This window comes from Lepisosteus oculatus, chromosome 28, assembly GCF_040954835.1.
Source record: "Lepisosteus oculatus isolate fLepOcu1 chromosome 28, fLepOcu1.hap2, whole genome shotgun sequence".
Classification (NCBI taxonomy): Eukaryota; Metazoa; Chordata; class Actinopteri; order Semionotiformes; family Lepisosteidae; genus Lepisosteus; species Lepisosteus oculatus.
Window position 1 is genome coordinate 10,124,049 of NC_090723.1, and position 10,574 is coordinate 10,134,622.

At 51.5% G+C, this 10,574-nt stretch overlaps 1 long non-coding RNA gene across 1 annotated transcript; it reads right to left on the reverse strand.

Annotated features, from left to right (window-relative positions):
* Positions 1-5,347: 5,347 nt before the first annotated feature.
* On the reverse strand, positions 5,348-8,813 carry LOC138225458 (uncharacterized). Its single transcript, XR_011183889.1, has 4 exons — positions 8,689-8,813; positions 8,222-8,348; positions 5,892-5,984; positions 5,348-5,490 (listed from the first exon to the last, which is right to left on the reverse strand). It is a non-coding gene; the product is annotated as an uncharacterized lncRNA (long non-coding RNA).
* Between the last annotated feature and the right edge of the window lie 1,761 nt (positions 8,814-10,574).

Here is a 10,574-nt window from a genome sequence, read left to right on the forward strand (position 1 = left end):
CAGGGATTTCCTGAGGTTTATCTCTCGCTTTGTCACGGTATCGGTGCAAGCTTTTAAAAGCTGCTTATCAGAGCTCTGTGAGATTTGCTTAAAGTTTAAGAAAGTTTAAAAGCAGAGCAAATGTTAAGAAGCAGGTGGAAAGCCTGGAAAGTCATCTCCTCGGTGCTAAAATAACCAGGGCTTGACCCTGACCTTGACGAAGACAAAGTGGAAATCACTCAGGAGCAGCTGTGGCAGCCGGTCCAAACGGCAGCAGAGCGGAGGCATTGAATACGTGTGGAGAGGCACGCAGCGCTCGGCAGATCGCAGCGCGCGCCGGGAGGGCGAGCAGGGGGAGGGGGATACCTGCTCTCTGATAGGGCCCTCAGCCCCACCTTGTACTCTGTCCCCCATCTCCCTGGCAACTGCAGAACTCCGGACAAGGTTCCCAGGCAACCAGATCCAGCCCCTCTCGCATGCCTGTGCGCCTTTATGAATATGAAAAGCAGGACTTAGATCTAGTCCAGCACGATCCGGCAATAGCTCGGGAATAAAAGGACAATAAGGCCTCCCAGAAAAGGAACCCCGACAATACAGCACCCTCCTCTGAACTCCCTGAGAAAAACCCTCCGCTCCCTTTGTGCGACATCTCTGACCCACAGTAACCTAAGCTGCAGACCAATCCGGTTCTAATACAATAGGAGCCAATACCTCTCAGGGTTCAATTTGTCAGACCATCTACAATGGGACCCAATGGGTTAGTCACGCACGGCGTCTTGAGCCCCAGCTGCTCAGCTCATTTCTCGGGCTCCTGCTCACTCCCGATTTCGTGAAACGAACGCTTGCGAGGGCAGATTTATTCCATCAGCTGTCAGTCTCATTCGCTGTGGCAGCTCTCGCTCGGAGGCTCAGGGGAGCCCCCCGCCTGCGCTGTCACTGACAGCAATGCTGCAGGGCCCCTTCCCTGCACAGGCCTCAGAGCTGGGAAGAGGACGTGTCTGGGGTGCCACAGAAGCAACAGGTGCTGAATAGGCAGGTTGGAGATACTGTCCAAAACCAAGCTAACAGAGTTGCCCGTCTGCATACATCATCGCCAGCAGCCATATCACTCTGCAGCTCCCAGCTGGCAGCCCACTGGAGCTCAGCAGGTGTGAGCCTGGTCAGTACCTGGATGGGAGACCTCCTGGGAAAAACTAAGGTTGCTGCTGGAAGAGGTGTTAGTGGGGCCAGCAGTGGGTGCTCACCCTGAGGTCCATGTGGGTCCTAATGCCCCAGTATAGTGACGGGGACACTATACTGTAAACAGGCGCCGTCCTTCGGATGAGACGTAAAACCAAGGTCCTGACTCTCTGTGGTCATTAAAAATCCCAGGGCGTTTCTCGAAAAGATTAGGGGGTGTAACCCTGGTGTCCTATCCAAATTTTCCATTGGCCCTCACCAATCATGGCCTCCTAATAATCCCCATCTATGAACTGGCTTCATCACTCTGCTCTCCTCCCCACTGAGAGCTGGTGTGTGGTGTCCAGGTGGGGCTGCACACTGGTGGTGGTGGAGGGGATCCCCATGACCTGTAAAGCGCTTTGAGTGGAGTGTCCAGAAAAGCGCTATATAAGTGTAAGCAATTATTATTATTATTATTATCATCTCTGAAGTGAACAGATACGGCAGCCTGTATCTGTGAGCAGGTCTGGATATCAGCAGTTACAGCACATAAAGCACTAAAAGGAAGAAATAAAATCGACCACGTGAGGCTCCACAAAAGGGAATATTCACTGAACAAATATGACCAGTTGACTCATCACACACGGTTACTGTAAGCCTCTTAGCCAACCCGCCTGGGTGCCCAGCCCACAACACCACATGTCTTTAGATCAACATGCAGCTGCAGTGTAGCTCAGGCTACAGCTAAGTAATAAATACTGTTAACACAGCACTGTATACACAGTTTAATTATATTGCACAGTATGTCTTTTTAAAACTAGCATCATTATTGATTTTCATGTCCTTGATATTTAACAGGAAATTATTTATGTCACTACAGCTCTCTGAAATCCAGAAACAAATTAGAAAGAATTGGACTAACGAGAAACTTCCAGCTGCCCAGAAAGTCAATTCCACTGAACTGATCTTACAAACAATGAAGACATTATCTCTTCTGACTCTCCACTGCTCACTGCTGGCGACAGTTACGTCACTTTTGTGCCTGAAGTATTTAAAAACTAAGCTCAGCTGCAGCAGATCCATGGCAAAGACCCTTTCGTGAAGAGATCACTGCTGTCCCAGAGCACCCTGCCTGGCCAGGGGCCACCTGCTGGGCTGATTCCCTGGGGTTCTTCAGGAACTGGGGATCCCCTGAGGGCTGATAAGGAAGCACGATACACGATTGGGCCAGCAGCCTCACCTGGTCTGTGGTCTTCCTTATGACACATCGCTCCAATTATAATAATAATAATAATAGAAGAAGAAGAACTCTATTTTTAACTTGGAACTCCCTTGTGATTAAAATATCCTTCTCATCCGAGACGTGTGAATGCAGGGAATTTGACAGATTTTAAAAGTATCTTAAAATGACTATTTAAAACAATGCCAGGACTAGGCTTCAGGCTCATTAAAGGCACACTGGGGGTCTTTCCAAACACAGGGTGGTGGACTGAAAGTGGCCTCGCCAGCCTGTATATTCCTGTAATCGTAACCTTATCTTATCTGGGTGCGCTACAATGGCAGTTCCAGGAAAAGGAAACAGGAGAGAAGCACACAGGGAGACGTGCACACGCCAGCCAGCCACACCATGACACGCCCTAAACTGAGCGCCTCCCGCCATGCCCGTAAAGGACACGCCAGGAGCCCACCAGCGCCCCCTTCTGGAGCATCACAGCGCTTCCCCTACCCAGACCACACCTCTCTCGCCGCCAGTCTTCAAACAGGAGTTTTTCTTAGTAACCACCAACCACAGAGGGAGACGCCATCTCTGGGGGTGAGGGGGTCACACTGGGGTGCCCAGCTCCCCCTCAACTGGAAAACCAATGTTTTGCAACAGTGAGTTTAAGGGTGACTTCGGTTGTGTGGCTCTGGCGTCTGACCACATACTTTCCAAAGCACTGATGCACAAGACAGTGGGAGCTTTGCCTGTGGGGACACCCCTGTGAAAGACACCCAGATGGTACAGTCCAGGATGCGGCATGCCTGTAAGATCAGAACTGGATCAAAGACTGAAGTGAGTCCATGGCCAGTCCACTCCACTGCAGAGTTTCTCTCCAACCCTCATCATAATTATTGAATTGATAAATAGCAGAGACAAGGAATCGACGAACGCCACATTAGAGTACATGAAGACAGAATAAGGAGCCCCATATTGACATCTTTTCAAGATGCTTTGTTAGCTTCAGTTAAATTCTATTAAAAAGACAGGCACCCAAGAACAGATTCTGGACATCTGTGCCTAAACAATTTTCTTCAGGAAATTCACAATCTTAAAGACTGTAGTTGGCTACAATAAAGCCAGTTCCTGGATCAGCAGTGTTTGTGATTCCGCACGCCGTGTCTAACCAGGAAGTCACTGCCCAGTTACCGTAGTTATTTAGTGTATAATAAACACAACAGGACAAGGAAGACCATCTCACACAGCGCCAAGGCCTGTGGGGGGTGATTTATCACAGTGCAGTTACAGTAAATATCACAGTTCCTGTACTGTACAGTCAGGCACAGACAGGTGCAGCCATGGAAAACCCCTTGTCTAACTAACAAAGAGCATAAGTAATTTCAGGGTAGAATTTTGGAATTACAGTGGTGATTAAATAAGGGTCTTCGTTTCAAGACCTAAAGACCCCCAGACGTGTGAGAAGCCAAGCCTGGGCAGAGCTGTGCACAGTGCTGGGCAGTGACGCCCTCTGGCCCAGCTGAGAATCAAACTCAGAGACGGTACATCGGCTATCAGCACAGTGCTAGTGTTGCTTGTTTTGTTAGTAGTCAAAAAAGCAGCTATTTTTTTAAAAGCTCGTCTAACCTTCTGGGATGTTTCTGAGAGGTTCTCTCAAAAGCCCAGGGGACCTGAGTGTTCAGGCACGGGGCTGTGGGTGTAACTTGCAGTAACAGCAGGAGTCCCAACATGTATGGTCACTTGCTTTGTTATGCATCTCGGGGCACCTTGAAAGGCGCTTTATAAAAATAAATTGAATTAAATTGATTTTGGTGAGCGAGCGAGCTGGGAGCCTGTGAGCCCTGCTGGCTGGGGTACGAGCATTCAGTGGTGAGTGTCTGCCCAGAGGGTGCAGGTCGAGGGAGCTCTCCTCCCTGCTGGGACACCTGATCTCTCTCCTAACCCCGTTAGCACAGAGGAAGGGGGCCAGAACACAGACACTGCCTCCATTCTGCTTCTGATTCGGCCCTCTGTGCCCTCTCTGCCTAAAAAGCTGATTGTGTCATTTTTATTATTTGACTCACTCAATGCAATCGGAGATGCTATATTTCCAATGGTACATTGAGCACATATTGACCTGCTTGCGCCTGTTGTGTGAAATTTCTCAGAGGCATCGGGTTTGAAGGAGGAAGACAGAAATGCAAATTCAGAATCTGTTTCCCATTGACCTCCGGGTCAGAGGTCAAGGGTGAGTGAGGATCAGAGGTGCTCACTGCACCTACAGGCCTGATCTTTACCAAGTGCCCCAGGTTCTTCTTCCAAACTGCACTGAGACTTGGCCCCTGAGGCTGCCAGAGTGTTTTCCCTTAAGCGTCCAGCAGTGAGCTGTCCCTGCCACTGCTGCTGTGCTCTATTTAAAGTGGGCCGACCTCATTCCCCCTCCTGCTATTTTTACAGCTGTCTGTCTGCTGCTTTCGCTCCTTCTAGAGCCTTGTGCAGGCAGCAAGGATGAAGACACATCCCTGTCGATCAGCACGTCTCGCCAGGACCCAGCCCAAAGGCACACTCCGGCAGAGACCTCGGGGAGAGATACCAGTGCAGCCTCAGTCACCAGCTGAGTGCCAATTATCGCTAATCGATCATACGCCGCCTTGCTTCATCAGACCACGTAATCAGAGCAAACGGACACTGTTTAAAGGCAGGGTGGCGAGGAGGTGCGACAATTTTCTGAACATTCATACAGAAACGCAACATTAAACTGCACACAGACACGGCAAAAAAAGACCAGGCTGGAAAACTAGGCCAAGCTGAAAAGCCGGATGAAGTCATAACAGTTCAGTTTATCCCAAAGCTTTGTTTCCTATTCGCCCACCCTCCTGCGCACACCTGCGGGGGCCCCGCAGAAGAAAAGCCATTGTTCTGTTTACTGCAGGTCCGTTTCTGCAAGTTCATTGTGACACAAGAGAGCTTTTCAGGGCGCAGCACTGACCTGATTAGCTTTACAGCTCCCAACTGACAGGTGGCTCCTGACAAACTGAAGAAGTGGGCACCTGGGTCCCAGCACAGTGCTGCGCTTCTATGGGCTGAGCAGGCCGGTAATTATGAGAGGCCCAGACACCTTCTCCCAGGAGGCTTCTGTTTGAGGAATCAGTGACCTGTGGGAAGGTCACCCTGCAGTGAGGGAGCTAGCAGCAGTGGCCCGGTCCAGGTGAGCAGAACACAGCACGCCCTCTCCATGTGTCCGAGCCCGGACACAGCCCAGGTCAAAGAACCCGAGTGCAATGGACCTTTGTTTTTTCCCTTAATCAAAAAAGCAAAAGGGAATTTGCTCTCTACACAAACAAAACTTTCATAAAGTTTTTAAGGCTCTTGTCTAATAATTCTACATCTTGCCCAAAGCACTTCCTAATCCCTGCTTCGCCGACGTCAATCCCATTTAGAAATCTCAGCTGTAAAACAAAGATCCCTGTGTGCTGGAAAACCGCGATGAAGATCGTGACAAAGGGCAGTCCAGGCGGACAGAGGCAGGCTAGTCTTCAGCAGAGCGGTCACTCACACAGAGGCGGAGCCAGGGCTCCTGTCCGGCAGCCGCTGGTCAGAAGCAGGCTCCTCTCCGGCTTGACCTTCGGCGCCGATCGCTCCTGCCGTCCTGCCTCACCGCGCGCGAGGGAGGAAGTGAGAGTGAGGGAGGCGAGGGAGAGAGAGAGGGCCCGAGTCAGTCTGAGTCAGCAGTTCAAACAGCATGTCGTAATGCAAATCCAGTCAAAGAGCCTGGCGCAGGTTCAGAAACACGGCTGTGGCTCTCCCCCCCCGCCCACTCACACCCAGGCTGCCGTCTGCGCCGGTACTCCCAGCGGCCGCCGATGCTGGCTGATCTGAGTGCACAAGCCCCTTTGGGGTGGACAGACTGCCCCTCGAGAGCCACACACCGACCCCTGTTCCTGCCCTGCGGCTCCGAGAAGCACTGCCCCAGAGGAGCAAGTCAGACTCCCTCTGCACAGCTGAGGTCCCGTGCAGGGCTTTACCACAAGACAGCAAGCATCACACGAGCAGCAGGCGAAACCTGCAATGGCTCAGACTGCTAAGCAATGGGAGTCCTATTCCCTCTGCTGACACGTGACAGAGAAGGAAAGAGAGATTAGGTCCACACGGCTGTGCAATGGTATCCGTTTTTCCTTAGCTGCCTGATTATAAAAATACACTTTTAACGCCGGTGAGGTGCCAGAGGAATCGTTTCCTGATGCAGGTCAGCCCTGCCTGGCCGCGCTCGAGCCTCAGGGCCTGAGGGATTAAAAATGAGAATCCTAGCAGGACCGCATGCATGAGCACTTTCTGACCTGAGGGCAAAGCGAAATGTCAAAACGTCGGGAGGTTTTGTGCTTTCATATTTTACAAAGAAAACTGCAGCTCTGTCTATGGCCTCTCTAGAGAGGGATGGGGGGGCAGTGTTCATCTCTGGTGTGTTAGAAACACGCTCTGCGGCTCAGGATCTGCGCCTGTGGCTGGAGGGCTGCCGGTTCATATCCCGCAGCCGGCAGAGGAAGCCTACTCTGTTGGGCCCCTGAGCAAGTCCCTTAACCCCAACTGCTCCAGGGGCGCCGTATAAATGGCTGACCCTGCGCTCTGACCCCCAGCTTCTCTCCCTGTCTGTGTGTCTCATGGAGAGCAAGCTGGGGTCTGTGAAAAGACAAATTCCTAATGCAAGAAATTGTATAGGGCCAAAGAAGTGATTTATCTTATAGAATGTGTGTGCTGGATTGTATTAGCAGGATTCCCCAGGCAGCTGTGCCCAGCCCGCTCCGACGTCACTGAGGAAGTGGGCTGGAGGGGAACAGCAGCTCTGTCAGGCCGCTGCAGGGCTCCCAGCGGCACTTTGAACCCGGGCAGGAACAGCACGTGATGAAACAGCGCCTTTCAGGACAGCTGGAGGAGCAGGGCTTGTCCTGAAGCGCGTGGAGGAAGGCTCCCTCTGCTGGCGTGTGACTGAATAACAGCGGCGAGCAGGAGGCCGCAAAGCAGGGGCCCCGATAGACACACTGGACAGGGCAGCAGAGGAACCAGGACAGAGCACAGGGGGGCGTGGTAAGGTATGATACAGCAGACCAACTAGGGGAGCTGAATAGCCTTCTGTTGCAGCCTTTCTTCATTTTTTACAAATACCACAAGGTGTTGAGACCGGAGTGGTCCAGTGCGATTCTGGTATCTGATTATATCCTGACCGACATCCTTCTCAGCTTCCGCGTGTCTCCATCTGGCCCCTCCACGCCGTGCACAGCGTCCACCGGGGGAGTGGGTGGGCGTCGGACCCCGCAGAGTGCAGACCGGCCTGGGCGCGGTCTCGGGCGGCACCGCTGGCCCACAGCCCGCAGACGGACACGCTGACTGTGCAGGAGGGACAGGCGTGGGACAGGCGCAGGGCTGCCGGCCAGCGCGGTGGGAGACAGTGCATCGGTCCTCACTGCGCTGACAGCGCCGCTGGAGCAGTTCAGCAATCCGGCCATTGAGGCGGAGAACTTGTGGGGCCACATTTTGGGACTTTTTCAGCGTTTTACTTAATTTGTCATCTCTCTGTCCGCCTAATGGGAGTTTCAGGCTTTCCACACATTCCGAAAACGCTGTGCTCTCATCGCTTATCCCAGCGTCCGAGTCCTCCAGTGTCTGACACCCTCGGGCTACCCTTCGCTCTGGGCTACACGTCGGGTCCCTGCGGCGTCACTGATGCAGCTGTAAGCGCACGATTTTAACACACAGCCCTGTGCAAATGTCATTTTAGATATAGAATGTCAGATTGTGAGCTTTTCGTGCATACATTTCACGTATAAGCAGCTTTTGTACGGGATGTCAAATAATTCCTATTCCCCCGTGAGAGCAGCAGGGATCTCTAACCTGAAGACGCGCCGTGCTGTCCTCTCTGGCACCCGCTGTGCCCACAGACTCGCAGGCTGCGCTCAGTGCTCCACGCCGATAGCAGGCAGGGGAAGTGCTGCTCAGTGGAGTTGAACAAGCTCAGACACTGTAAACGAGCGGAAACGACAGAAAACGAAAAACATAGGGAAACACGTTTCGGATCGAGAAATGACAAGTCTGCAGGCAGGACACACGAGGCACCGATCACAGAAAAACAGACCCTCGCCACACACATAACAGTGTCGCCGCCACCGGTTCGACAATCAGGCGGAATTAAAACCCGCCCTGATAACATTTTGTGAACTTGATACAGTGTCTCTGACGTACCCGCAGAGCCAGAGAGTGAGGCTGAAACAATAGCCCGTGTTTTTACCGGTTCTTAACAAAACACGCAGAGATCAAATCAACAGAACGCGGTTTGCCGGTTCTTGACAGTGGAAACTCACGCTTTGAGTCGCGTTGTTAAGATCCCGGTAGTTCGCTGTGTCTCAGCTTGAACTTAGAGGTGCGCCGTCGGACTCCGGCTGTCAATGAATTACAGCGGCGATGTTTTACTTGGCAAAGCAGCGGGACGCCGCGGGGGGCACTCTGGGATATGTAGTTCGTTTCGGGAGTGGCCTGCTTTCCCTCCGGGGGGGGAGAAGAACTACAATCGCATAACTATAGTCGAAGAGTTTCGGGTTTCGTCCAAGTTTTAGTATTTAGTTTGGTGGGAGCGAGTATCCTCAAAACATGACTCCAGGATTCAAATACAAAGGTGCAGGCAAGGACCGGTTTTGTTCACCGTTTACAGAGTCAACAACCTTATCTGTTGCTAAGATATACTGTATATGTAAATATTACAGAGCGCTGAGCAGTCTGTAGGGCTTCATTCGAAATACTGAGACTTACGATGTCTAAAGTCATAAAGTTGAGAGTAATATGACCTTTTTCTCCTGTTTTCCACATTGAGAAAATGTATAATGTAAGTGTATTTAAGATTATGATTAACTGAGGTGTTTGAAGTACAAAATGCAAATTTTTCTGAGGCCTTCAAAGCTTAGAAAACCCCATTCAAGTCACCTAAGAAGTTTTTATTGCAAGAAAAAAAACAGCAATAATCCCTGCAGTCCACTCCTGAGAGCCAACCGAGCAACATTCTGATATTTCTGAAGTGGGATACATATCAGATCGTATTCAATGTTAATGTATTTGTACTTCATGTGAATGACATAATTACTGGAAGACGTAAACTGCGCAGCTCTGTGTCACTCACCAAGCTGCCTGTATGTCTGTTAAAGTAAAGGAAGGAGTGGCTTTGGAAAAACAGCAGGAATTGGTCTGCTCCTGATGAAGCTGTCAGGAGAAAGGGTGATCAGCCTCAAAGAGCTGCACTTTAACAACCTGAGCCTGAAACGAACCGAACTGTCAGAAGACGCAAGCTTCTAAAAGGGTTAGAAAACGTTGGCGATCGTCTGTTGTCTGACCCATCCCTACACTGGTGTGTTATTAAGCTCAATAAAGGCTGAATCTACACAAGACTGTCCCCTGCTCTTCTCCTGAGGAATTTCCCACAACACTTCTGAGATGTCAGGGGTTGTTTGGTATTTTATTTGACCTGCAGCCTGGTGGGGCACAGAGAGTAACTGGAGCTGGAGCTGTCTGGGAGCCTGCGGTCCTGAGGAGTCTTTGGCAGGCAGGACTCCGAAGAGCTGGGCAGCGGCTTCAGCAGCCTGCCTCGGCCTCTCTGGGCCTGGCCTGTCTGTGCTCACGACCAGACCGGCGCTGAACCACTCTGCCTCCCCCTCACCTTGTCAGGAGAGGTCTGGGAGCTGCAGGCGTCTCCTTCTTCAACCCAGCAGGAGTCACGGGCTCGTTGCAGAGAAACAAACCAGTAGGCTCCTCTCCAAACTGTAAGGGCACTCTTGTGATTCTGCGGGGCTTTGACACTCTACTTTAATCCTGTTGTTTCTGTCTTTGCTTTGTGATCTGTTGGCTGTCGTTGTGCGTGTGTATTGTATTGCAGTCCTCTTTGATAGCTGCAGTACAGAACTGTGAGTCACCCTGGGTGAGCATGATTGTTGCAGGAAGAGTGTGAAGGAGGGCCAGAGCTTTGCTCGACAGCTGCAGTGACTGTTTGCCTGGATTCCCTTAGAAAGCTAGGGTGGGGTGCTGAACTCACAGGGTCCTTTCTGTTTTAATACACAAATCGTTTACTTAGACAGCTCTAAGCTTCTTCCACGGTGTCCCCTCACTTTCCCCGTCTCCCCTTTGTCCCACAGTCCTTGTCTCCCTGACCCCCTGTGTTCCAAAGTGTCCCCCCCAGTCTCTGTCTCCCTGACCCCCTGTGTCC